General features: G+C 40.7%; 1 long non-coding RNA gene across 1 annotated transcript; it reads left to right on the top strand.

Annotated features, from left to right (window-relative positions):
• Positions 1-201: 201 nt before the first annotated feature.
• Positions 202-25,623, top strand: LOC131381819 (uncharacterized). The gene is made up of 3 exons (XR_009210770.1): positions 202-340; positions 17,939-17,992; positions 25,179-25,623. It is a non-coding gene; the product is annotated as an uncharacterized LOC131381819 (long non-coding RNA).
• The last annotated feature ends 1,080 nt before the right edge of the window (positions 25,624-26,703 follow it).

Below are 26,703 nucleotides of genomic sequence, written 5' to 3'. Positions count from 1 at the left end.
AGGGTGTGAGGTTCCTCACATGTGCGTGAAAACGCTTCGAGAGGGGTGCAGCCGCGGACAGAAAAACCGTGGCTTGAGTCCCCTCGCCCCTCCCCTCCCTCCGGGCCAGCAGCCCCTGCCTAAGGCTCCCGCGACCCCGGAAGAGTCGCTTCCGCTCCCGCCCCGCTCTGTGGCGTAGGCTGGACATTTCTAGTCGACTGTTGCGCGTGCGCGCGCTGTGACGTTCCCTACGCGGTCGGGCGTTGGGTTTCGCGGCGCTAGCCGCACTGGTTGTTCAGCACCTTCGGTCCGGTTGAGGTTGTCAAGTCGGACCAAGTAGGTTGTTTCACTGCAGTTTCCAGTAAGTGACCGTTGCAGCCGGGGCTGTGGCTAGAGTGTGAAGGCAAACCGGTAGAGGCCGCGCCGCCATTTTCTTCCCGCCTCACTCTCCTCAACCTCCCCTCGGTCCCTCCGAGGGGACTGTTGGTAGCCCCCCTCTGCCCAGTCCCCCGCTAATGAGGCCGCTCCCAAGCTCTGAGTTTCCCCAAAAGATGTGTCCTTTGTCATGAAAGCTCTCGTAGCGTTTAAGCGCTAATACTCGACAGCCGCCGAATTCTCAGATGCACCCTGGAGGGTGTGCTCTTGGCCTGACACTTCTTAGCCCTTCCGCTTCCTACAGTTGTGATGGGCCCTCAGATACTCACCAGGAAAATGTGATGCCCCCACCACCACTTCTTTCTTTGTAACTATGCCCTCTGTTTCAGAATCCTACTGCCTCGTAACAAAAATGTACCAAGGACCATTCCACTTCACGCCCCTCCCTCCCTTCTCAAACCCTTAAGAGTGCCTTGAGAGTAAGGCACTGACCTAAGCGCTTTACATGCATTTTATTTAATCTTCCTACGCGGTCCTTAAGTAGGCAGGCAAGAGAAAATTGAGGCACAGAAAAGTTAAATAATTTGCCAGAGGCAACATAGGTTGGATGTGGTAGGGTTGAAATTTGAATGTATTGTGTAGGTTACTCAGTCTGGCGTTATTATCATTCATTCCTTTCTCTTTCCCAAATACAGAGTATTCCTTTTTTTTCAGTTGCTTCTACAGAGGAATTTTTTTCTTTAATGCTCTTTAGAGGGTTCTTCTTGAGAAATTTGGGTTCTGTCTGAGAACCCTTTTCTCAGAGCTCTCCTTACACAGACCCTTAAGTGTTGTTTTACCAAATCTAAGCTCTAAACTTAATAATATTTTGCATATCCAAATTGTGCTTATGCTTCCTTAAAAAAGTACCCCTAAACCAGTACCCACTAACCAGCCCCCTTCCTCTAACTCAGTATGACAATGGTTATCACTCTTCTCAGCAAATATTTGGGCAGCTAGCTTATGTAAGACAATAAAGATAATTGGGGTTTTGAAGAACTCTGAGGTTTAGTTCCGACCTGAAGGAGAAACATGAAAAGGCCCTCTTAAAAGGCCATATAAAATAGCAGATAAATCCCATCTCAGTTGCACAGAATACAAATTGTGTAAGAGCAACTTTGGACAAATCAGGTAAAAGTGCTAGATTTGTTTACTCATCTGTAAAATGTTAAGGTTAGGCTAGGTCACTGAAATATAAATCTAAGTTCAGAGAGAGAAGTGATAACTCTGTACTCACTATTGAGGGAGGTGGAGGCTGTAGTTTGTTGTTAGTTTTTTTTTCTTTCTTTTTTTGAGACAGGGTCTCACTCGCCCAGGCTGGAGTGCAGTGGCGTGATCAGAGCTCACTGCTGGCTCCACCTCAGCCTCCTGGGTAGCTGGGACTACAGGTGTGCACCACCATGCCCGGCTAATTTTTGTATTTTTTGTAGAGACAGGGTCTCACTGTGTTGCCCAGGCGGGTCTTGAACTCCTGGCTTCAAGCAGTCCTCCCACCTTGGCTTCCCAAAGTGCTGGGATTACAGGTATGAGCCACTGCACCCCACCTGTAGTATGTTCTCGATACAGAGACAAGGTTGAAGGATTCAGAGTACAATTTTCTCATTTTGAATATCTGATAAAATCTGTAGAGCCTCCATCAACAGAGGATTGGGTAAAGAAAAGTGTGTGTGTGTGTGTGTGTGTGTGTGTAATGCCATGGAATACTATTTAGCCATTAAAAAAGTCATGTTTTTTCAGCAACATGGATAGAACTTGAAGCCATTATCCTAACCGAAATAACTCAGAAAGCCAAATATCACATGTTCACACTTAAAGTAGGAGCTGAGAAGCAATGGGCACACGTACATATAGACACTGGAGACTACAAAAGGTGGGAGGGTGGGAGGGGGGTGAGGGTTGAAAAGTTACATACTGGGAACAATGCTCACAATTTGGGTAATGGGTGCACTAAAAGCCCAGGCTTCACCACTGTGCAATATGTACATCTAAGAATTCTGCACTCATACCCTCTAAATATATAAAAATTAGTTTTTCTGAGACAGTCTTGCTTTGTCACCCAGGCTGTTGCAGTCTTGGCTCACTGCAACATCCGCCTCCTGGGTTCAAGTGATTCTCATGCTTCAGCCTCCCGAGTAGCTGGGACTATAGATGCGCACCATCACACCCGACTAATTTTTGTATCTTTAGTAGAGATAGGTTTTGCTATGTTGGCCTGGGTGGTCTCAAACTCCTGGTCTAAGCAATCAACCCGCCCCAGCCTTCCTAAGTGCTGGGATTACAGATATGAGCCATGAGACTCAGCCTAAAAATAAATTTTTTTTAAAAAGCTGTAGATCTTGCTCTAGAAATAAAATTCACATCCATACAACATTTTATCTTAATTTTAGGAGATTCGTTGACTCTTCCTTCTCAAATTTAAATGTTAAAAACCCTTGATTTAGGGAAAAAGTATTATTCAAAATACCAGAACTAAGCCAGATGTGGAAGGCCTTTATCTTGTGGGCAGTGTTGAACCATTTGAGGTCTAAAAAGATAAATCTGGTAGCAGTATGAAAAATGCATGACAGTGGGAAAAAGCAATGAGACTAGTTAAGTGGCAGGGGAATCATTTAGGTAGGAGACCGTGCCAAGCAGTATTGGGAATGAAGAGAAATCAGAAGAAATATTGACAAGGACAAATCAAATATCTGACTGGATACGAAATTGAAAGAAGAAATCAGTGACAACAAGGTTTGAGGATCAGTTATGCTGCAGGTCTACCTTGTCTTCAGTATTTTATTGAAGTCATTCCTATAACATCTGTGCTAGTGCTTGCTTCGGTAGCACATATACTGAAATTGGAATGATACAGAGAAGATCAGCAAATAAAAATTTAAGCACAAATTTAAAAAAGAAACAAAAAACATACGTGCTCTAAGAGCACTGCCAACCCAACAGACATTAAAAAGGATGAGGCAATAAACAAACACCTCTGTACTTATGAATTTGATAATGTGAGAGAAATGGGCCACTATCAAAATTACCAAAACTCACCCAGGACAAAATAGGTAAATGAAATAATCCTATAACTATTAAAGAAATAGAATTTGTGAGACAAACAAACAAACAAAACAACAACAAAAAACAAACCCTGGCAAGAGTCTTCTTGCCAGGAAGAAAAAAAAGAAAAAAAGAATAATAACTTAAAAAAAAAAAAAAAGAAAGCTCCAGGCCCAGATAATTTCACCAAACACTCAAGGACGAAAAAATACCAGTTCTCTTACAAGCTCTTTGGATCGTAGAAAAGGAAGAAACACTTAACTCATTTTATGAAGGCAGCATTTTCTGGATACCAAAACCAGATAAAGACAATACAAAAAACAAATCTAAAAGTTAAAATCCCTCATGAACAAAGATACAACTTCCTCAAAAAATAATAGCAAACTGAATTCAGCAGTGTATTAGAAAAATAATATGTTGTGACCAAGTCTCATCCCAGGAATTCAATATTTGAACATCATATAATCCTCCATATTAACAGACTAAATAAGAAAAACTACATGATCCTATTAATAGATGCAGAAAAACACTTAAGAAGATTCAGCATTCATTCATGTTTCTTAAAACTCAGCAAACAAGTAATAGAAGAGAACCTAAGAAAAGGCATTGACAAAACCCATAGCTATTGTTATACTTAATGGTGAAAGACTGAATGCTCTCTACCGTCCAAGATTGGGAACTAGGCAAGGATGTCTCTTCCACTACTATTTAATATTTTACTGGAAATCCTAGCAATTATAGTGAGTCAAGAAAATGGGAGAAAAAGCATTCTGATTGGAAAAGAAGAAATAAAATTATATTTGCAGATGACAATTATATAGTAAATCTCAAGAAGTCTATTTAAAAAGCTGTTAGAGCTAACAAGTAAATTTAGCAGGTTGCAGGATACAAGCTTAACATACATAATCCTATTTCTACACTAACAATGAACCGTTGGAAACTGACCCACTCTCCTCCCTCACAAATGAAATACTTAGGTAGAAATCTAACAAAGTATGTGTGGGATTTGGAAACTGACCCACTCTCCTCCCTCACAAATGAAATACTCTGGTATAAATCTAACAAAAGTATATGTGGGATTTGTGTGCTAAAAACTACAAAAGGCTGATGAAAGAAGACCCATAGTGTTCATGGATTGGAAAATTCAGTATAGTTAAAATGTCGGTTCTCCCTAAATAGATCCATGAATTTGATTACAGTCAAAGTCCAAGCAAGATTTTTGTGGGCATAGATTACTTGATTATAAAGTTGATAAGGAAAGGTAAAGGAACTAAATTAGCAAAAGAGTTTTTAGAATGAAGAGCAGAGCTGAAGGATTCACATGATCTGATTTTGAAACCTAAAGTTCTTTTTTTTTTTTTTTTTTTTTTTTGAGATGAAGTCTCGCTCTGTCCCCCAGGCTGGAGTGCAGTGGTGGGATCTTGGCTGACTGCAAGCTCCGCCTTCCGGGTTCACGCCATTCCCCTGCCTCAGCCTCCTCAGTAGCTGGGACTACAGGCACCTGCCACCACGCCTGGCTAATTTTTTGTATTTTTAGTAGAGACAGAGTTTCACCGTGTTAGCCAGGATGGTCTCCATCTCCTGACTTCGTGATCCGCCCGCCTCGGCCTCCCAAAGTGCTGGGATTACAGGCGTGAGCCACAGCGCACAGCCTGAAACCTAAAATTCTTTAGGAAAACATAGGAGAAAATGTTTGTGACACTGGGTTAAGCAAAGAATTATTAGGTAACAACAAAAGCACTATCTATAAAGGAAAAGATCAGTTGAATTTCATCAAAAAAATTTTTGCTATATAAAGGGTACTGTAAAGAGAATGAAAGACAAACCATGTTAGGAGAAAATATTTGCAAATCACATACTTGACCAAAGGCTTTTATATCCAGAATATATAAAGAATTTGCAAAACCTAACAAGAACCCAAATAACCCAATTTAAAAAATAGGCAAAAAGTTGGACACTTCGCCAAAGATGATATACAGCTAGCAAATAAGCACATGAAAATACGTTCAACATCATTAATCATTAGGGAAATGCAAATTAAAACCAGGAGGTAATATTAAACAGTTATCAGAATGGATAGAATTTAAAAATAATACCAAGTCCTGACAAGGATGTGGAGCAACTAGAACATTCATACATTACTACAGCCACTTTGGTGAACAGTTGTGCAGTTTCTTAGGAAGTTAAGCATACACTTACTATGTAACCCTGCCATTCCACTTTTGTGTGTTTATCCTAGGGAAATAAAAATTTACGTTAACACAAAAATCTGTAAATGAATGTTTATAGCAGCATTATTTATAATTGCCCAAAATGACCTAAAAGGTTGGTTCGACATTGGAAAATTAATCAGTGTAATCTACCATATTAGCAGACTAAACAAGAAGAACCACATGAACTAAATGTCCCTAAGTGAGTGAATGTGGATAAACAGAGTGTGGTACATCTTCACAGTGGAATGGGACTGAGTATACAGGAACAAACATTGATATATGCAGTAGCTTCGATGAATCTCAGGTATGTTATATTAAGCGAAGGAAATCAATATCAAATGGTTAAATACTTATGATTTCATTTATATGACATTCTGTAAAAGGTAAGACTAAGCGGACAGTGAACAGATAGATGAGTGATTGCCCAGGGTTAAAGGTGGGGAGAGGGTTTGACTACCAGGGAGTAGCATGAGGAAATTCTTTGGATATTGGAATTGTTCTGTATCCTGTTAATGGTGGTTACAAGTATCTATGCATGTGTTAAAACTCTTAATACTGGGGTGGAGCCAACATAGCCGAATAGGAGCAGCTCCTGTCTACAGCTCCCAGTGTCAGTGACGCAGAAGACGAGTGATTTCTGCATTTCCATCTGAGGTACCGGATTCATCTCACTAGGGAGTGCTAAACAGTGGGTGCAGGACAGTCGGTTTAGCACAGCACTCCCTGCGCGAGCCCAGTCGAAGCAGGGCGAGGCACTGTCTCACTCGGGAAGTGCAAGGGGTCAGGGAGTTCCCTTTCCTAGTCAAAGAAAGGGGTGACAGCACCTGGAAAATCGGGTCACTCCCACCCTAATACTGCGCTTTTCCAACGGGCTTGGGAAACGGCACACCAGGAGATTGTGTCCCACACCTGGCTCGGAGGGTCCTATGCCCACGGAGTCTCGCTGATTGCTAGCACAGCAGTCTGAGATCAAACTGCAAGGTGGCAGCGAGGCTGGGGGAGGGGCGCCTGCCATTGCCCAGGCTTGCTTAGGTAAACAAAGCAGCCAGGAAGCTCGAACTGGGTGGAGCCCACCACAGCTCAAGGAGGCCTGCCTGCCTCTGTAGGCTCCACCTCTGGGGGCAGGGCACAGACAAACAAAAAGTCAGCAGTAACCTCTGCAGACTTAAATGTCCGTCCCTGTCTCACAGCTCTGAAGAGAGTAGTGGTTCTCCCAGCACACAGCTGGAGATCTGAGAACAGGCAGACTGCCTCCTAAAGTGGGTCTCTGACCCCCGAGCAGCCTAACTGGGAGGCACCCCCAGTAGGGACAGGCTGACACCTCACTCGGCCGGGTACTCCTCTGAGACAAAACTTCCAGAGGAATGATCAGATGGCTGAATTTGTGGTTCACGAAAATCCGCTGTTCTGCAGCCACCGCTGCTTGACACCCAGGCAAACAGGGTCTGGAGTGGACCTCTAGCAAACTCCAACAGACCTGCAGCTGAGGGTCCTGACTGTTAGAAGGAAAACTAACAAACAGAAAGGACACCCACACAAAAACCCCATCTGTACATCACCATCATCAAAGACCAAAAGTAGAAAAAACTACAAAGAAAGGGAGAAAACAGAGCAGAAAAACTGGAAACTCTAAAAAGCAGAGCGCCTCTCCTCCTCCAAAGGAACGCAGTTCCTCACCAGCAACAGAACGAAGCTGGACAGAGAATGACTTTGACGAGTTGAGAGAAGGCTTCAGATGATCAAACTACTCTGAGCTACAGGAGGAAATTCAAACCAATGGCAAAGAAGTTAAAAACTTTGAAAAAAAATTAGACGGATGTATAACTAAAATGACCAATGCAGAGAAGTGCTTAAAGGAGATGATTGAGCTGAAAGCCAAGTTTCGAGAACTACGTGAAGAATACAGAAGCCTCAGTAGCCGATGCAATCAACTGGAAGAAAGGGTATCAGTGATAGAAGATGAAATGAATGAAATGAAGCGAGAAGGGAAGTTTAGAGAAAAAAGAATAGAAAGAAACGAACAAAGCCTCCAAGAAATTTGGGACTATGTGAAAAGACCAAACCTACATCTGATTGGTGTACCTGAAAGTGACGGGGAGTATGGAACCAAGTTGGAAAACACTGTGCAGGATATTATCCAGGAGAACTTCCCCAACCTAGCAAAGCAGGCCAACATTCAAATTCAGGAAATACAGAGAACACCACAAAGATACTCCTTGAGAAGACAACTCAAAGACACATAATTGTCTGATTCACCAACGTTGAAATGAAGGAAAAAATGTTAAGGGCAGCCAGAGAGAAAGGTTGGGTTACCCACAAAGGGAAGCCCATCAGACTAATAGCGGATCTCTCGGCAAAAACTCTACAAGCCAGAAGAGAGTGGGGGCCAATATTCAACATTCTTAAAGGAAAGAATTTTCAACCCAGAATTTCATATCCAGCCAAACTAAGCTTCATAAGTGAAGGAGAAATAAAATCCTTTACAGACAAACAAATGCTGAGAGATTTTGTTACCACCAGGCCTGCCCTACAAGAGCTCCTGAAGGAAGCACTAAACATGGAAAGGAACAACCAGTACCAGCCACTGCAAAAACATGCCAAATTGTAAAGACCATTGATGCTAGGAAGAAACTGCATCAACTAACGAGCAAAATAACCAGCTAACATCATAATCATAGGATCAAATCCACACATAATAATATTAACCTTAAATGTAAATGGGCTAAATGCTCCAATTAAAAGACACAGACTGGCAAATTGGATAGAGTCAAGACCCATCAGTGTGCTGTATTCAGGAGACCCATCTCATGTGCAGAGACACACATAGGCTCAAAATAAAGGGATGGAGGAAGATCTACCAAGCAAATGGAAAACAAAAAAAGGCAGGGGTTGCAATCCTAGTCTCTGATAAAACAGACTTTAAACCAACAAAGATGAAAAGAGACAAGGCCATTACATAATGTTAAAGGGATCAATTCAACAGGAAGAGCTAACTATCCTAAATATATATGCACCTAATACAGGAGCACCCAGATTCATAAAGCAAGTCCTTAGAGACCTACAAAGAGACTTAGACTCCAACACAATAATAGTGGGAGACTTTAACACCCCACTGTCAACATTAGACAGATCAACAAGACAGAAAGTTAACAAGGATATCCAGGAATTGAACTCAGCTCTCCACCAAGTGGACCTAATAGACATCTACAGAACTCTCCACCCCAAATCAACAGAATATACATTCTTCTCAGCACCACATCACACTTATTCCAAAACTGACCACATAGTTGGAAGTAAAGCACTCCTCACCAAATGTAAAAGAACAGAAATTATAACAAACTGTCTCTCAGACCACAGTCCAATCAAATTAGAACTCAGGATTAAGAAACTCACTCCAAACCACTCAACTACATGGAAGCTGAACAACCTGCTCCTGAATGACTACTGGGTACATAACGAAATGAAGGCAGAAATAAAGGTGTTCTTTAAAACCAATGAGAACAAAGACACAACGTACCAGAATCTCTGGGACACATTTATAGCAGTGTGTAGAGGGAAATTTATAGCACTAAATGCCCACAAGAGAAAGCAGGAAAGATCTAAAATTGACACCCTAACATTACAATTAAAAGAACTAGAGAAGCAAGAGCGAACACGTTCAAAAGCTAGCAGAAGGCAAGAAATAACTAAGATCAGAGCAGAAGGAGATAGAGACACAAAGAACCCTTCAAAAAATCAATGAATCCAGGAGCTGGTTTTTTTTAAAAGATCCACAAAATTGATAGACTGCTAGCAAGACTAATAAAGAAGAAAAGAGAAAAGAATCAAATAGATGCAATAAAAAATGACAAAGGGGATATCACCACCGATCCCACAGAAATACAAATTACCATCAGAGAATACTATAAAGACCTCTATGCAAATAAACTAGAAAATCTAGAAGAAATGGATAAATTCCTGGACACATACACCCTCCCAAGACTAAACCAGGAAGAAGTTGAATCCCTGAATACACCAATAACAGGCTCTGAAATTGAGGCAATAATTAATAGCCTACCAATCAAGATGGATTCACAGCTGAATTCTACCAGAGGTACAAGGAGGAGCTGGTACCATTCCTTCTGAAACTTTTCCAATCAATAGAAAAAGAGGGAATCCTCCCAAACTCATTTTATGAGGCCAGCATCATCCTGATACTAAAGCCTGACAGAGACACAACAAAAAAAGAGAATTTTGGACCAACATCCCTGATGAACATTGATGCAAAAATCCTCAATAAAATACTGGCAAACCGAATCCAGCAGCACATCAAAAAGCTTATTCACCATGATCAAGTGGGCTTCATCCACGGGATGCAAGGCTGGTTCAACATACACAGATCAATAAACGTAATCCAGCATATAAACAGAACCAAAGACAAAAACCACATGATTATCTCAATAGATGCAGGAAAGGCCTTTGACAAAATTCAACAATGCTTCATGCTAAAAACTCTCAATAAATTAGGTATTGATGGGACGTACCTCAAAATAATAAGAGCTATTTATGACAAACCCACAGCCAATATCATACTGAATGGGCAAAAACTGGAAGCATTCCCTTTGAAAACTGGCACAAGACAGGGGTGCCCTCTCTCACCACTCCTATTCAACATAGTGTTGGAAGTTCTGGCCAGGGCAATCAGCCAGGACAAAGAAATAAAGGGTATTCAATTAGGAAAAGAGGAAGTCAAATTGTCCCTGTTTGCAGATGACATGATTGTATATTTAGAAAACCCCAATGTCTCAGCCCCAAATCTCTTTAAGCTGATAAGCAACTTTAGCAAAGTCTCAGGATACAAAATCAATGTGCAAAAATCACAAGTATTCTTATACACCAATAGTAGACAAACAGAGAACAAAATCATGCATGAACTCCCATTCACAATTGCTTCAAAGAGAATAAAATACCTAGGAATCCAACTTACAAGGGATATGAAGGACCTCTTCAAGGAGAACTACAAACCACTGCTCAACGAAATAAAACAGGACACAAACAAATGGAAGAATATTCCGTGCTCATGGATAGGAAGAATCAATATCATGAAAATGGCCATACTGCCCAAGGTAATTTATAGATTCAATGCCATCCCTATCAAGCTACCAATGACTTTCTTCACAGAATTGGAAAAAACTACTTTAAAGTTCATATGGAACCAAAAAAGGGCCCGCATTGCCAAGACAATCCTAAGCCAAAAGAACAAAGCTGGAGGCACCACACTACCTGACTTCACACTATACTACAAGGTATAGTAACCAAAACAGCATGGTACTGGTACCAAAACAGAGATATAGACCAATGGAACAGAACAGAGCCCTCAGAAATAATACTACACATCTACAACTATCTGATCTTTGACAAACCTGACAAAAACAAGAAATGGGGAAAGGATTCCCTATTTAATAAATGGTGCTGGGAAAACTGGCTAGCCATACGTAGAAAGCTGAAACTGGATCCCTTCCTTACACCTTATACAAACATTAATTCAAGATGGATTAAAGACTTAAACGTTAGACCTAAAACCACAAAAACCCTAGAAGAAAACCTAGGCAATACCATTCAGGACATAGGCATGGGCAAGGACTTCATGACTAAAACACCAAAAGCAATAGCAACAAAAGCCAAAATTGACAAATGGGATCTAATTAAACTAAAGAGCTTCTGCACAGCAAAAGAAACTACCATCAGAGTGAAGAGGCAGCCTACAAAATGGGAGAAAATTTTTGCAATCTACTCATCTGACAAAGGGCTAATATCCAGAATCTACAAAGAACTCAAACAAATTTACGAGAAAAAAACAGACAATCCCATCAAAAAGTGGGCAAAGGACATGAACAGACACTTCTCAAAAGAAGACATTTATGCAGCCAAAAAACACATGAAAAAATGCTCATCATCACTGGCCATCAGAGAAATGCAAATCAAAACCACAGTGAGATACCATCTCACACCAGTTAGAATGGCCATCATTAAAAAGTCAGGAAACAACAAGTGCTAGAGAGGATGTGGAGAAATAGGAACACCTTCACACTGTTGGTGGGACTGTAAACTAGTTCGACCATTGTGGAAGATAGTGTGGCAATTCCTTAAGGATCTAGACCTAGAAGTACCATTTGACCCAGCCATCCCATTACTGGGTATATACCCAAAGGATTATAAATCACGCTGCTATAAAGACACATGCACATGTATGTTTATTGCAGCACTATTCACAATAGCAAAGACTTGGAACCAACTCAAATGTCCAACAATGATAGACTGGATTAAGAAAATGTGGCACATATACACCATGGAATACTATGCAGCCATAAAAAAGGATGAGTTCATGTCCTTTGTAGGGACATGGATGAATCTGGAAACCATCATTCTCAGCAAATTATCGCAAGGACAAAAAACCAAACACTGCATGTTCTCACTCATAAGTGGGAATTGAACAATGAGAACACTTGGACACAGGAAGGGGAACATCACACACCAGGGCCTGTCATGGGGTTGGGGGAGTGGGGAGGGATAGCATTAGGAGATATACCTAATATAAATGATGAGTTAATGGGTGCAGCACACCAACATGGCACATGTATACATATGTAACAAACTTGCACGTTGTGCACATGTACCCTAGAACTTAAAGTATAATAATAATAAAAAAAAGAAGATCAAAGCTGTAATTAAAAGTATCTCAATAAAGAAATGCCCAGGACTTGATGGTTCACTGCTGAATTTTACCAAACATTTAAAGAACTAATACTAATCCTACTCAAACTATTCTGAAAAATAGAGGATGAAGTAATACTTCTCAACATATTCTATAAGGCCACTATTACCCTGATACCAACACCAGATAAAGACACATCAGAAAAAGAAAACTGCAGATCAATATCTCTGAAGAATATTGATGCAAAATTCCTCAACAAAATAATAGCAGACTGAATTCAACAATACATTAGAAAGATCATTCATCATGACCAAGTGGGATTTATCCCAGGGATGCAAGGATGGTTCAACATATGCAAATCAGTCAGTGTGATACATCATATCAGCAGAATGAAGGATGCAAACCATATGATCATTTCAATTGATGCTGAAAAAGCTTTTGATAAAATTTAACATCCTTAATGATAAAAACCCTCAAAAAACTGGGGATACAAGGAACATAACACAACAAAAGCCATATACTACAGACTCACAGCTAGTATCATACTGAACAGGGAAACACTGAAAGCCTTTCCTGTAAGACCTAGAACATGACAAGGATGTTCACTGTCACCACTGTTATTCAACATTGTACTGGAAGTCCTAGCTGGAGCAATCAGACAAGAGAAAAAAAATAAAGGGCATACAAATTGGAAAAAAAGAAGTCAAATTATCTTTGTTTGCAGATGGTATCTCTTACATGTGGAAAAACCTAGATTCCACCAATAAACTATTGGAACTGTTAAATAAATTCAATAAAGCTGCAGGATACAAAATCAACATACAAAAATCAGTAGCATTTCTATATGCCAACAGTGAACAATGTGAAAAAGAAATTAAAAAGTAATCCCATTTACAATAGCCACACATAAAATTAAATACCTAGCAATTAACTTACCCGAAGAACTGAAAGATCCCTGTAATTAAAACTATAAAACACTGATGAAAGAAATTGAAGAGAACACCAAAAAATTGGAAAAATATTCCGTGTTCATAGATTGGAAGAATCAATATTGTTAAAATGTTTATACTACCCAAAGCAATCTACAGATGCAATGCAATCCCTATTAAAATACCAATGACATTCTTCACAGAAATAGAAAACAAAAATCCTAAAATTCATATGGAACCACGAAAGACCCAGAATAGCCAAAAGTATCCTGAGCAAAAAGAACAAAACTAGAGGAATCATATTACCTGACTTCAAATTATACTACAGAGCTATAGAAAACAAAACAGCATGGTGCCGGCATAAAAAGAGACACCTAGACCAATGGAACAGAATAGAGAACCCAGAAACAAATGTACACACCTACTCATTTTTGACAAAGGTATCAGGAACATACACTGGGGAAAAGACAATCTTTTCAATAAATGGTGCTGAGAAAATTGGATATCCATATGCAGAAGAATGAAACTAGACCCCTATCTCTCACCATATATAAATATCTAATCAAAATGGATTAAACACTTAAATTTAAGACCTCAAACTATGAAACTACTACAAGACAACATTGGGGAAAATCTCTAGGACATTGGTCTGGGCAAAATTTTCTTGAGCAATACTCCATAAGCATAGTCAACAAAAGCAAAAATGAATAAATGGGATCACATCAAGTTAAAAAGCTTCTGCACAGCAAAGGATACAATCAACAAAGTGAAAACTCACAGCATGGGAGAAAATATTTGCAAACTATCCATCTGACAAGGGATATATATAAGGAGCTCAACAACTATATAGGAAAAAATCATAACAACCCAACCAAAAAATGGACAAAAGGTCTGAAAGGTCTGAATAGACGTTTCTCAAAAGAAGACATACAGGCCAAGCGTGGTGGCTCATGCCTGCAATCCCAGCACTTAGGAAGGCCAAGGCAGGCAGATCATTTGAGGCCAGGAGTTCAAGACTAGCCTGGCCAACATGGCGAAACCCCATCTCTACTAAAAATATAAAAATTAGCCGGCTGTGGTGGCGCATGCCTCTAGTCCCAGCTACTCGGGAAGCTGAAGCAGGAGAATCACTTGAACCTGGGAGGCGGAAGTTGCAACGAGCCAAGAACATGCCACTGCACTCCATCCTGGGTGACAGATTGACTGTCAAAAAAAAAGTACATACAAATGGCAAAGAGGCATTTGAAAGTGTGCTCAACATCATTGATTATCAGAGAAATGCAAATCAAACTACAATGAGGCGGGGCATGGTGGCTCATGCCTATAATCCCAGAACTTTGGGAGGCCAAGACAGGCAGCTCGCTTGAGCTCAGGAGTTTGAGAGCAGTCTGGGCAACAATGCGAACCCCACCATCTTCCCATCTCTACTAAAAATACAAAAATCAGCTGGGTGTGGTGGCATGCACCTGTAATCTCAGTTACTTGGTGGAAGGATGACTTGAGCCCAGGAGGCAGAGGCTACAATGAGCCATGATCATGCCACTGCACTCCTGCCTGGGCGACAGAACCAGACCCTTTTTCAAAAAAAAAAAAAAAGAAAAGAAAAAAATAACTACAATGAGATGTTATCTCATCTCAGTTAAAATGGCTTATATCCAAAAGACAGGGATTAACAAATGCTAGTGAGGATGTGGAGAAAAGGGAACACTTGTACACTGTTGGTGGGAATGTAAATTAGTATAACCACTATGGGGAATAGTTTGAAGATTCCTCAAAAAGCTAAAAATTGAACTACCATATGATCTCAGCAATCTTAATGCTAGGTATATATCCAAAAGAAAGGAAATCAGTATATAGAAGAGATATCTGCACTCCTATGTTTGTTGCAGCACTGTTTACAATACCTAAGATTTGGAAGCAACCTAAATGTACATCAGCAGATGACTGGATAAAAAAAAAATGTGGTACATATTCCCAATGGAGTACTATTCAGCTATAAAAAAGAATGAGATGCAGTCATTTGCAACCATATTGATGGAACTGGAAATCATTATGCTAAGCAAAATAAGCCAGGCACAGGAAGACAACATTGCATGTTCTCACTGATTTGTGGTATCTAAAAATAAAAACAATTGAACTCATGGACATAGAGTAAAAGGATGGTTACAAGAGGCTGGGAAGGGTAGTGGTGGGGGGAAGTGGGGATGGTTAACGGGTACAAAAACATAGAATGAATAAGACCTACTGTTTGATAGCACAACAGGGTGACTATAGTCAATAATAACTTAATTGTACATTTGAAAATAATTTAAAGGGTGTAATTGGAGGATTATTTGTAACTCAGAGGATAAATGCTTGAGGGGATAAACACCCTATTCTCCGTGATATGCTTATTTCACATTACATGCTTGTATCAAAACATATCATGTACCCCATAAATATATATACCTATTACGTACCCACAAAAATTAAAAATAATTTTTTTAAAAAGAGTATTTTCTTGAAACTGCTTTTCTTTTTTTGCTTGTTGTTGTTTTTGCTGCAAGTGTTTGGCACTGAAGAGCACAATGACTATTAGTACAGTTTGGCATCACTGCCTTGATTCATGCTAAGGTGTCAGCAGAAAATTGCTGGTCAGTAAAAACGACATTGCTCGTGCATTATCAGTGCCATTGTCAATACAATGAGAAAGCAAAATGACATATTACTATGAAAATAGTTTTTCTCTCTCAGACCCCTTGAAAGGGTTTTAGGACCCTAGAAGTCCACAGGCCACACTTTTGAACATGGCTGCTCTACATGAACCTCCATTGCTCCTCTACCCCAGAACTACTGCCTACGTCCCTAAAAAACTTTCCAAACCAACCAACGTATTGTGTTCCTCAGATTAACATCTAACACGGTACTAGCAGCAAATACTCTGCTTCTACCTCCTGTAAATTGGTCGTTTTTCTAAAGCATAGATCTCTCTTCCCTTTGCTTCAAAATCTCCAAACAGGTCCAAGTATATATAACAATTTAGTAGAAGATGAAGATTGCATTTTAAATCAATAGGGAAAGCATAGATTATTAAATAAATAGTGTGAGGACAATTGGGTAAACATTGGGAAAAATTGTATTACCTTCCAGTATATATCAAAATAAGTCTAAATGATTATTGATTTAATTACTAAAAATTAAACCATAGATAAGTTGGGAATAAAGATAATATGTATCTGAGTACAGGATGGGAAGTCTACTTAAACACATAAATCCATGCATTTCTGGTCAGTTGATATTTGACAAAGGTGCCAAGGATACACAATGGAGAAAGAATAATTTCTTCAATAAATGATGGGAACACTGGATGTCCACATGCAGAAGAATGAAATTAGGCCCTTATCTCATAGCATATACAAAAATAAACTAAAAATAGATTAAAGACCTCAATATTTGCAAACGATACATCCAATAATTGGTTAATATCCAAAATATATAAGGAACTCAACTTAGTAGAAAGAAAACAACCCAATTAACAAATGGAAAGAAAAATTAGCTGAGTGTGGTGGCATACGCCTCTAGTTTCAGCTACTTGGGAGGCTGAGGTGGAAGGATCATTTGAGCCCAGGAGGTCAAGGCTGCAGTGAGCCATGATCGTGCCACTGCACTCCAGCCTGGGCAACAGAGTGAGATCCTGTCTCAAAAAAATTAAAAATAAAAAATGTACCAAAGACCTGAATAGACACTTCTCAAAAGAAGGCATACCAAGCGATATGGCCAACAGATAGATGAAAATGGCCAACAGAGATATGAAAAAATGCTCAGTATCTTTAATCATCAGGCGAATGCAAATTAAAACCACACTGAGACATCACCTAACACCTGTTAGAATGACTACTATAAAAAAGATCAAAGATAACAAGTTTTGGTAAGAATGTGAAGAAAGGAGAACCTACGTACACTCTTGGTGGGAATATAAATTGGTACAGCCATTATGGCAAACAGTCGGAAGGTTCCTCAAAAAATTTAAAATAGAACTACCATGTGATCCAGCAATCCCACTTCTGGATATACATCTTTAAAAAAATGAAATCAGTATGTTTGTACTACCATGTTCATTGCATCAGCCAAGATGTAAAATCAACCTAAGTGTCCACCAACAGATGAATGAATAAAGAAAAAAATACATATCACATTATACAGACACACACATACATACGTATACAATGGAATACTATTCAGCCTTATAAAGAAGGAAATCCTGTCATTTGGATAAATTTGGACATGGATAAACCAGAACCTGGAGGACATTATACCAAATGAAATAGACCAGGCCCAAAAAAACAAATTCTGCATGATCTCACTTATATACAGAATCTTAAAAAGAACTGAGAGAGAGAGGGAGAGAATGGTTGCCAGGGATTGGAAGGGAGGGGAGGAGGAGATGGGGAAATGTTGATCAGAGGGTGATATGGTTTGGCTGTGTCCCCACCCAAATCTCAACTTGAATTGTACCTTCCAGAATTCCCATGTGTTGTGGGAGGGACCCAAGGGGAGGTAATTGAATCATGGGGGCCGGTCTTTCCCATGCTATTTTTATGATAGTAAATAAGTCTCACAAGATCTGATGGTTTTATCAGGGGTTTCCGCTTTTGCTTCTTCCTCATTTTCTCTTGCTGCTGCCATGTAAGAAGTGCCTTTCAACTCCTGCCATGATTCTGAGGCCTCCCCAGCCATGTGGAACTGTAAGTCCAATTAAACCTCTTTTTATTCCCAGTCTCAGGTATGTCTTTATCAGCACCATGAAAACAGACTAATAGGATATAAAGTTTCAGTTGGACTGAATGAATAAGTTCTGGAGATCTACTGTACAGCATAGTGACTGTAATTAATAATGCATGGTATACTTGAAAACTGCTAAGAGAGTAGATCTTAAATGTTCTCACTACACACAAAAAGTAAGTATGTCAGGTGATGAATATGTTAATTGGCTTAATTTAATCATTTCACAATTAAACATATATTAAAACTGCATCATGTACTATAAATATATACAATTTTTGTTAACTACACGTTATTGAAGCTGAAAAAAAAAATTGAAACTGGAATCTAATGGAATAATTGAATTTTTTTTTTTTTTGAGACAGAGTCTCCTTCTGTCACCCAGGTTGGAGTTCAGTGGCCCAATCTTGGCTCACTGCAACCTCTGACTCTGGGGTTCGAGTGATTCTCCTGCCTCAGCCTCCCAAGTAGCTAGGATTACAGGCGTCCGCCACCACGCCTGGCTAACTTTTTAATTTTTTTTTTTTTTAGTAGAAATGGGGTTTCACCATGTTGGCCAGGCTGGTCTCAAACTCCTGACCTCAAGTGACCCGCCTGCCTCAGCCTCCCAAAGTTCTGGGATTACAGGTGTGACCCACCGCACTCAGCTTATAATTGATAATTTTTAAAAAGCACTGTAAAATATTAAAAGGACCCAGTGCTTTGGGAGGCCAAGGCAGGACAACATAGCAAGACTCTGTCTCTACCAAAAGTTGAAAATTTAAAAAAAATTAACTGGGTGTGGTGGTGCATGCCTGTAGTCCCAGCTACTTAGGAGGCTGAGGCAGCATGGTCACTTGAACCCAGGAGTTTGAGGCTGCAGTGAGGTAGGATCACACCACTGTTCTCCAGCCTGCATAACAGAGCAAGATCCTATCTTGATTAAGAAAGAAAAAAACTTTAAAAATTAAAAGGTAAATTGAAACTGGAAAAAAAAGTCGCAATATATATAATAGACCAAAATTTAATGTTTTTAATATTTGCAGTCTGTGATAGTTTGGATGTTTGTTTACTCCAACCCTCATGTTGAAATTTGATCTCTAAAGCTAAAGGCGGGGCCCGGTGGGAGATGTTCGGGTCATGCAGGTGGCCCCTCATGAATAGATTAATGTCCTCCCTTGGGAGTGAGTCAATTCTCACTCTTTGAGTTCCTGAGAAAGCTAGTTGTTAAAAAGAGCCTGGCCTCTGTCCTCCCTGCTCTTGCTTTCTGTCTTGCCTTGTGATTTCTGCACACACAGGCTCCCCTTTGCCTTCCATCATGAGAAGAAACAACCTGAGCCCCTCATAGATGCAGCTGCCAGGTGTTGAACTTTCTAGTCATCAGAATCATGAGCCAAATAAACCTTTTATCTTTAGAAATTACCCAGCATCTGGTGCTCCTACATAGAAACACAAAAGGTCCTAAGACAAAACCCTAACAGATTAATTAGGGAAAGAGGTAGCCAAAATATTTAGGTAATTCACATGATAATGCAAATTGCCAATATGTGTCCCTTTTCATGTTCAATCTTTCTTGTAATGAAATAAATGTAATTAAAATAACATTTTTATCCTACCAAACTAGGAAACAGAGAAAAAAACCAATATTGCTGAGGGTTCAGCTACCCCAATTCCCTGCTGGAGTCTGATTCCCCTCCCAAAAAAGTAGGCTGACTATAGTGACTTGCTTGATCAATAGGACAAAGCAAAAATGATATCTTAAAATGTCCATAGCCAACTTTTAACAAGCCTGTAGTTTCTGCCTGGACTGTTTGCTCTTGGAACACTCTCTGTCCTTCAGAACCCAGCCACCATGTGTGAAAAGCCCAAGTCACATGGAAAAGCCCAAGGCAAATGGCCAGGAGGAAACATCTGCTTCCGATGTGGGTCAAGTTAGGGTAGCATCTTCAGCTAAAGAAGTGTGTGTTCTTTCTTAGACGTGTTAGCCATTCAGGGTAAATGGACCTGAAATATCTCAGGAGGCAGTCAAGCCACATGTATTATCCGTTCTCAGCCTGTCTGGGTTGTTAGTGGTGGTTTGTCTATATCAACTGGTCCATAAAAAACAAAAATGACAGCCAACAGAATAACAGAGAATGACACCTAAGAAAATAGAAAAGAGGAAGAAAAAATGAATTATACTTCTCTTTTGGAGCTCTCCTGTGAGAACAAAGCGGGGATTTGATATTTTTCTGGGGACCAACTGATTGTGGCCATCAAAATTCTGAGTCATGAGAGGCACACATTTTTGGCTATTCAGCATTAGACAGTAAGTTATCCTAAGTAAAAACGTCTCCAGGAAAAGAGAAGAGAAATCAAGCACTGTGCTTTTGGTAGCTGTGGATTTGCTAAGTTGTTCCTAGAGCAGCATCACGTTGCAAAAGAAGCAGTTTTCCAGGAATCAAGAGAACTAGGTTCAAGTTACCGCCAGAGAGGCAGAGAGGCCTCTACAGCTGATGAGAAATGGGTTCAAGTTCTGGCTATGCCTGCTACTCTCCTTACAACTTTGAAAAGTCAGCCATCTAAACCTCCGCTTCCGTACCTATAAAATGGAGATAAAAATACCTGCCTCACCATGTTGTTTGTGAGGATAAAGTGAGATAATGCATGCACCATGCTCAGCATGTGCCCTACTCACCTAGTAAGTGTCCCAAAATGGTGGGTCATTTTCTTGCTACTCTTGCCAGTGATTTGCTGTTTGATGGTGGGCAAATTGCTTAGCTCCTGGCTACACTGGAAAGGATGTTGCTTCCTCATCTACCTCCCAGAGTTAGTGTGGAGGTCAAATGAGAAAATGAACTGAAGGAAAGCAATGTGATGTGGTGTTAGGTGGGAGGCATCCAAGCTGAGCCTCAGGAAACAGAGGCTACACCATGGGACAGGTCACTGAGGACTCAGAGGCATTGAGCAAGTGGAAAATAAGAGCACACACACAACACAGCAAGGAGCCTTTGAACACCCTTCTGGTTCCAGGAGCTTTAGATGCCTTGATATCAGTTAATTTCCACAACCACAGTGTCGTGCAAATATTGTTACTCAAATGAGAAAACTGAGAATCAGCAAAGTTAAATAGCTGTGCCAAGGTCACACTGTTTGTAGATGTCACAGCAGGTGCTCCACATCTGCAGCTGAGAGAGGATGTGATGCTGCAGGTCTCTTATCCTGCCAGAGGCTATCCTGGGCAACCTGCAAAGGGGGGCTGCTTCTGGCTGGAGAAGAATGGTGCACTCAGAGCCCACTCTGCTCTGGTGCAGGCGCTGATCCATGGGGATCCCACAGCCAGCACAGTGGACTCTCTGGCTGAGCCGCCCATGACCACCAGGGGGCCTTCACGGGACCTCTGCAAATAAAAACAAACTTGATTCCCATGACTGGCTCGCATCTGAAGATGGCTTTAAGCCCAGCGGTCAAACATGTCACTTTTACCTGTTCTGAGGACAAGGGCAGCACCTGCACCCTCCCACTCACCTTTACTAGCTCCAGCTGCCTCCCTCCCAGTTCTACCACTTGGCACAAGAAGCAGGAAAGAAAGAGTTCTCTACAACCCATTCCCAGACAGCTGTTTCTACCTGCTGGATTACAACTTTCTCATTCTGTCTCTCTCTGTGTGTGTCTCTCTCTCTCTCTCTGTCTCCTTCTCTCTCTCTCTCTCTCCTTCTCTCTCTCACCCCTTATGAATAGTGTCCATAACAGACACCAGATAATTTTCATCCTATGTAATTGTATTCTTGCAGGTTTATAAGAAAAAGCTCAGATCTTATCACCCTCTCCATCTTCTAGTTGCTATAAAATGGTATTTGCAGCGCTCTGGACAAGATACATTTCAGCCAGGTGCGGTGGCTGATGCCTGTAATCCCAGCATTTTGGGGGACTGAGGCGGGTAGATCACCTGAGGTCAGGAGTTCGAGACCAGCCTGGCCAATATGGTGAAATCCTGTTTCCACTAAAAATACAAAAATTAGCCAGGCATGGTGGTGTGTGCCTGCAACCCCAGCTATTTGGGAGGCTGAGGCGGGAGAATCGCTTAAACCAGAAGGCAGAGGTTGCAGTGAGCCAAGATCGTGCCACTGCACTCCACTCCAGGCTGGGCAACAGAGGGAGACTGTGTCTAAAAAAAAAAAAAAAGATACATCTCATCTTCAAGCATTTCCTGAATGCTGCTAAGGAGATGATAAATAGCTGATAAACGTCTATGTGATAAACAACTTTGCAACCATCTGTCTCTAACATAAGATCACATAAGGCCATTGTAATTGTCCAAAGTGCATTAATCTATTGAAATGAAATCATTCATGCATGTGTTAGAGTTAAATAGATTCAGTTGCGCCAACAGAGAATTTCCTGATTTCTCCAGAAAGAATCATCTAAAACCATAGTTTTCAACCTTGGCTGCACAATGGAATCACCTAGAAAACTTTAGAAAAACTGATGCCTGGGTCCCATCCCAAGTTTCTGATTTAACTGGCCTGAGATGTGTCTGGGCGCCAGATAATCTACTGTGCAGCCAAGCTTGAGAACCACAGATCTAAAAGATGAGGGAAATTGGGCTCAAGGGCAATGATTAAAGAGCCAGGTCTGGACACTCCAGAGGAAGGAAGGTGAAAAGTGCTCTTCAATGTGTTCAATCGACTTTCAGTTACCCATACTAATTGAAGAGAAGACTGTCACAGACAACTGTAAGATCTTAAACTTGAAAGTTCTTTTATAGTTGGGAACGCATTTGATCTTATTTAAACCTCACCACAAGCCTGGGCAGTAGAAAGGTATCTATGCTTTTCTAATAGATAAGGAACAGGAGCCTCAAGAGAGTGAATGATTTGCAAAGATGTAAGTGGCAGAATAATTTCATCAGAACTATAATCCAGAATGTTCAATAGCCTCAAAATTCAAACAATTTTATCTAGACTGTTAAATTCCTTTTGTCCCCTGAGTAAGAGCAAAATATGCTCATGGGTAAAAAAACCAAACCAACCAACCAACCAAGCAACAACAAAAACAGGAAACCTTTTAAGACAAGATGGAGTGGCAGAGAAAAAACAAAACAAAACAAAATGAAAAGTTTTTCAGAAAGCAATAATAGTGAACTGACTTCATAGTAGGGACAATGAGTGGCTGTCATTTCTTCCTGTATATATCTATACCTGGGCAGAAGGTTGATAAGGCAACGGACAGTTAGACAAAGAAACTTTCTCATTTTCCCACCCGTGAGACCTTCAGTTGGAACCTTATTTGTCGTCTTTGAAGCAAGAATGAAAGTAGGATGGAAGCTTCTGCGAATTACCCTGATGTGAGATTAAAGGTAATTTTAAGGTCTTTGGAAGAACTGAGATGATATTACAACAGTCATTTTAATATTAAGCTATTCAGATTTTCAAAGAGTACATCTTTTGACCCTTTGAGATTTTAGGTTGCTCTCTTAGGCAGAGCTTTGGGAGCTGATTTTGGGGGTCGGCAGGGGCATCTCATATATTTTCCCATCCACTTTCTTGTAGCAACAACACCCCCCTTTCACTTCATGTGGTCCTAGTGGGGCTGTGATCTGGTCCCCCACGTTCCCAGAAGGGCAGATGATCCAGGCTACGTCACTCTTAGCATCTCATTCCCCAGCAATAGTAACTGGTCCAAGGGTGGTAGACATCCCAAGTAGGGGCAATCAAGGTGTATGTGGGTTACAGATCAGTTACTCCAACATCTGCAAAGATAAACTTCAAATCTGAAGTTTAACAAATAGAAGTGGTTTAACAAATAGAAGTATATTTGTAATTCACATAAGTCCAATATGGCCTTCCATGAGGTCATTCAGGGACCCAGTGGTTTAACAAATCGAAGTATATTTGTAATTCACATAAGTCCAACATGGCCTTCCATGTGGTCATTCAGGGACCCAGGCCCCTTTCATCTTGTGACTACCCTCTCTTCTTAGGTCTCAGAATCCTCTCCATTCAGCCAGCAAATGGGGAAAGAGGACAGAGAATCACTTTTGGAAGGTTTTTAATGGGCCAAACTGGAATGGAGGCTTTCATATCTGCTCACATTCTATTGGCCAAACTTGGTCACATGGCTACTGCCAAGGAAAGGGAGGCTGGAAATGCCATGTAGTTGTGAGTTCAGCAGAATGAAAAGCAGGTTTGGTGACTAACTCGCCAGGCTCTGCCACAAGGTCTTCCTCTGGGATTAGTATATGGGTGTTGGGAGTGCTAAACTGGGGACACATCAGCCTGAACTACCAGCAGCCATCTTTTCTAGTTGCAGGGAGGGATATGATCACACTAACGAGGTGATTAAGAGCCAACCACCACACAGAAGAAGACAGAGCTAAGAGATGGAAAAAAAGAGAGGGAGAAGGGGAGGAAGAGAAAAGAGACTGAGAGAAGGAGGAAAAGAGGAGGAGGAGGAGGAGAGAGAGCACATTCCATTGCGCTCAGGTTTGGTCAGTAACAACCCTGAACTTCCCAATTATGGGTGCCATCAGGACCAGCTACGTAAGGGCAAAATTAAATTTGGAGACGTTTGTTAAAAAATCATTAATAGGCCAGGCGCGGTGGCTCACGCCTGTAGTCCCAGCACTTTGGGAGGCCGAGACGGGCGGATCACGAGGTCAGGATATCGAGACCATCTTGGCTAACACGGTGAAACCCCATTTCTGCTAAAAATACAAAAAAATTAGCCGGGCGTGGTGGCGGGCGCCTGTAGTCCCAGCTACTCGGGAGGCTGAGGCAGGAGAATGGCGTGAACCCAGGAGGCAGAGCTTGCAGTGAGCTGAGATCGCGCCACCGCACTCCAACCTGGTGGACATAGCGAGACTCCGTCTCAAAAAAAAAAAAAAACATTAATAATTTCAAGACAGCAAGAGTCTTATCTGGCTGGAAGGTTTATGGGTAACCACACCACACCCCTGCCCCATTTCCTTTATAATTATTACCCATGGTGTTGTTCAGTAAATATTTGATGAGTAAAGGAATGCATTCTTAGGTTTTTGACTACTGTCTGAATGACATATCTTGAGTTACACAAACTGAAATGAGACATGAGCACCGTAGTGCCTCAAAGAATGTATCATCTAATGAATGACACAGATGTATCATAATTGCCTCAGTGTTCACTCATCTCTTCACTCTGCCTCTGTCCTAGGTAAGCTCTCTATGTTGGTGTCCCTACGCACCTATCTGTTAAGCGCATTTGTAAAGTACCTACTGTGTGCCCAGAAAATGGGGACACAGAAGTACAAGACCTGCTTCCTGCACTTAAGGATTTCACAAACTACTGGAGGCGGAGAAACAGCAAAGTGGGAGGAAGAAGCGACAGCAAAAGCATGTGCATTGACATCACTTTGTGATAAGTACAGTGATAGAGTAGTTGGGGGCTGTTCCAAGAACACAGAAGGATCTATAATGCTGACAGCATGTGGAAGGAACTCTGGCTTCCAGTTCTAGGCAGCCACATAATGCCCAATCTGAAACAAAACATAATGCACCTCAATCCCTGGTCAAGATCAAGTGAGATAATATGAGTGAAAGCACTTTGTAAACTGTAAAGGGTCATTAAAATGTTAATAAAAGAGTTTCTTGATGACAAAGCCTTTTCTGTCTGCAGCAATATTATTGTACTGGCTTATTTGGATAAAGTACACATTTCCCCTGTTCCTTTTGCAGTTTGGAGCCTTTTTTTTTTTCCCTAGTGGCTTGATTTCTTTTCTGCTAAGGAGAGGCTAACTTCAACTGTATCCCCCTTTGCCTTGGATTCTAGAGAGGCCTATGGCCCTGGGCAGGTGCCAGAAGTGGCTTCGAAGCAGTTAGCTGCAGTGCTCAGTTCACACAGAGAGGAACAGCTTGTTCCTGGAATGTAATTTTCCCTGAATCAAATCCTAGCTGAGTTGGGAGACTGAGCTGGAAAACTTCCAAGTTTTGCTGCAGAGCTTTAAGAATATTGTGTTTGTTTCAACAAGGGAATTGTAACTGGAATGCAATACAATAAAATGTTCTAGAAAACACTTCCCAACCTCTATTGGCTTGTGAACACCTTTTACAGTTATATAAAAACTTGCACATTTTTAGAAACTTAAATTATTATTTTTGCCTTGAATATGTTAAATAATTTTTGTTTTTGTCTTTAGCACCTTAATATTATAATACTAATTTGATGCAATATGTAATAATATTTGTAAAGGGAAATAGATGTCAATCTCCCCTTTTAATAAATGAGTCAAGGTAATAAATCAAAATAATTTTCTAAAAATAATTTGTCTGTGAATAAATTTTGAAGTAACATTGTGTTTTGTTGGGAGACCATATGAATATTAAGACATAGACTGAAATTTAACTACGTGATGAACAATGGCATCAAAAATAGACAAACTTTTTTCATTATCTGCTAATCTTAATTCTTAAGATTTCCCCTGAGTTATTTTGATAAGCGTTAGTGTTTTGTTTCTAAATGGCAAGAAAAAGAGAGAAGGTTTTAGGTTGCTATTTGCAAGCATATCTTGGTAAATAAACATATGACGTGACAAGTATTTTCATCAAATGAAAAGTCAGATTAGATATATTGTCACTATCAGGCCGGGCGCGGTGGCTCACGCTTGTAATCCCAGCACTTTGGGAGGCCGAGGCGGGCGGATCACGAGGTCAGGAGATCGAGACCACGGTGAAACCCCGTC

Source organism: Hylobates moloch, unplaced genomic scaffold, assembly GCF_009828535.3.
Source record: "Hylobates moloch isolate HMO894 unplaced genomic scaffold, HMol_V3 SCAFFOLD_18, whole genome shotgun sequence".
Lineage (NCBI taxonomy): Eukaryota > Metazoa > Chordata > Mammalia > Primates > Hylobatidae > Hylobates > Hylobates moloch.
This window is presented reverse-complemented; position numbering and strand designations above follow the sequence as displayed.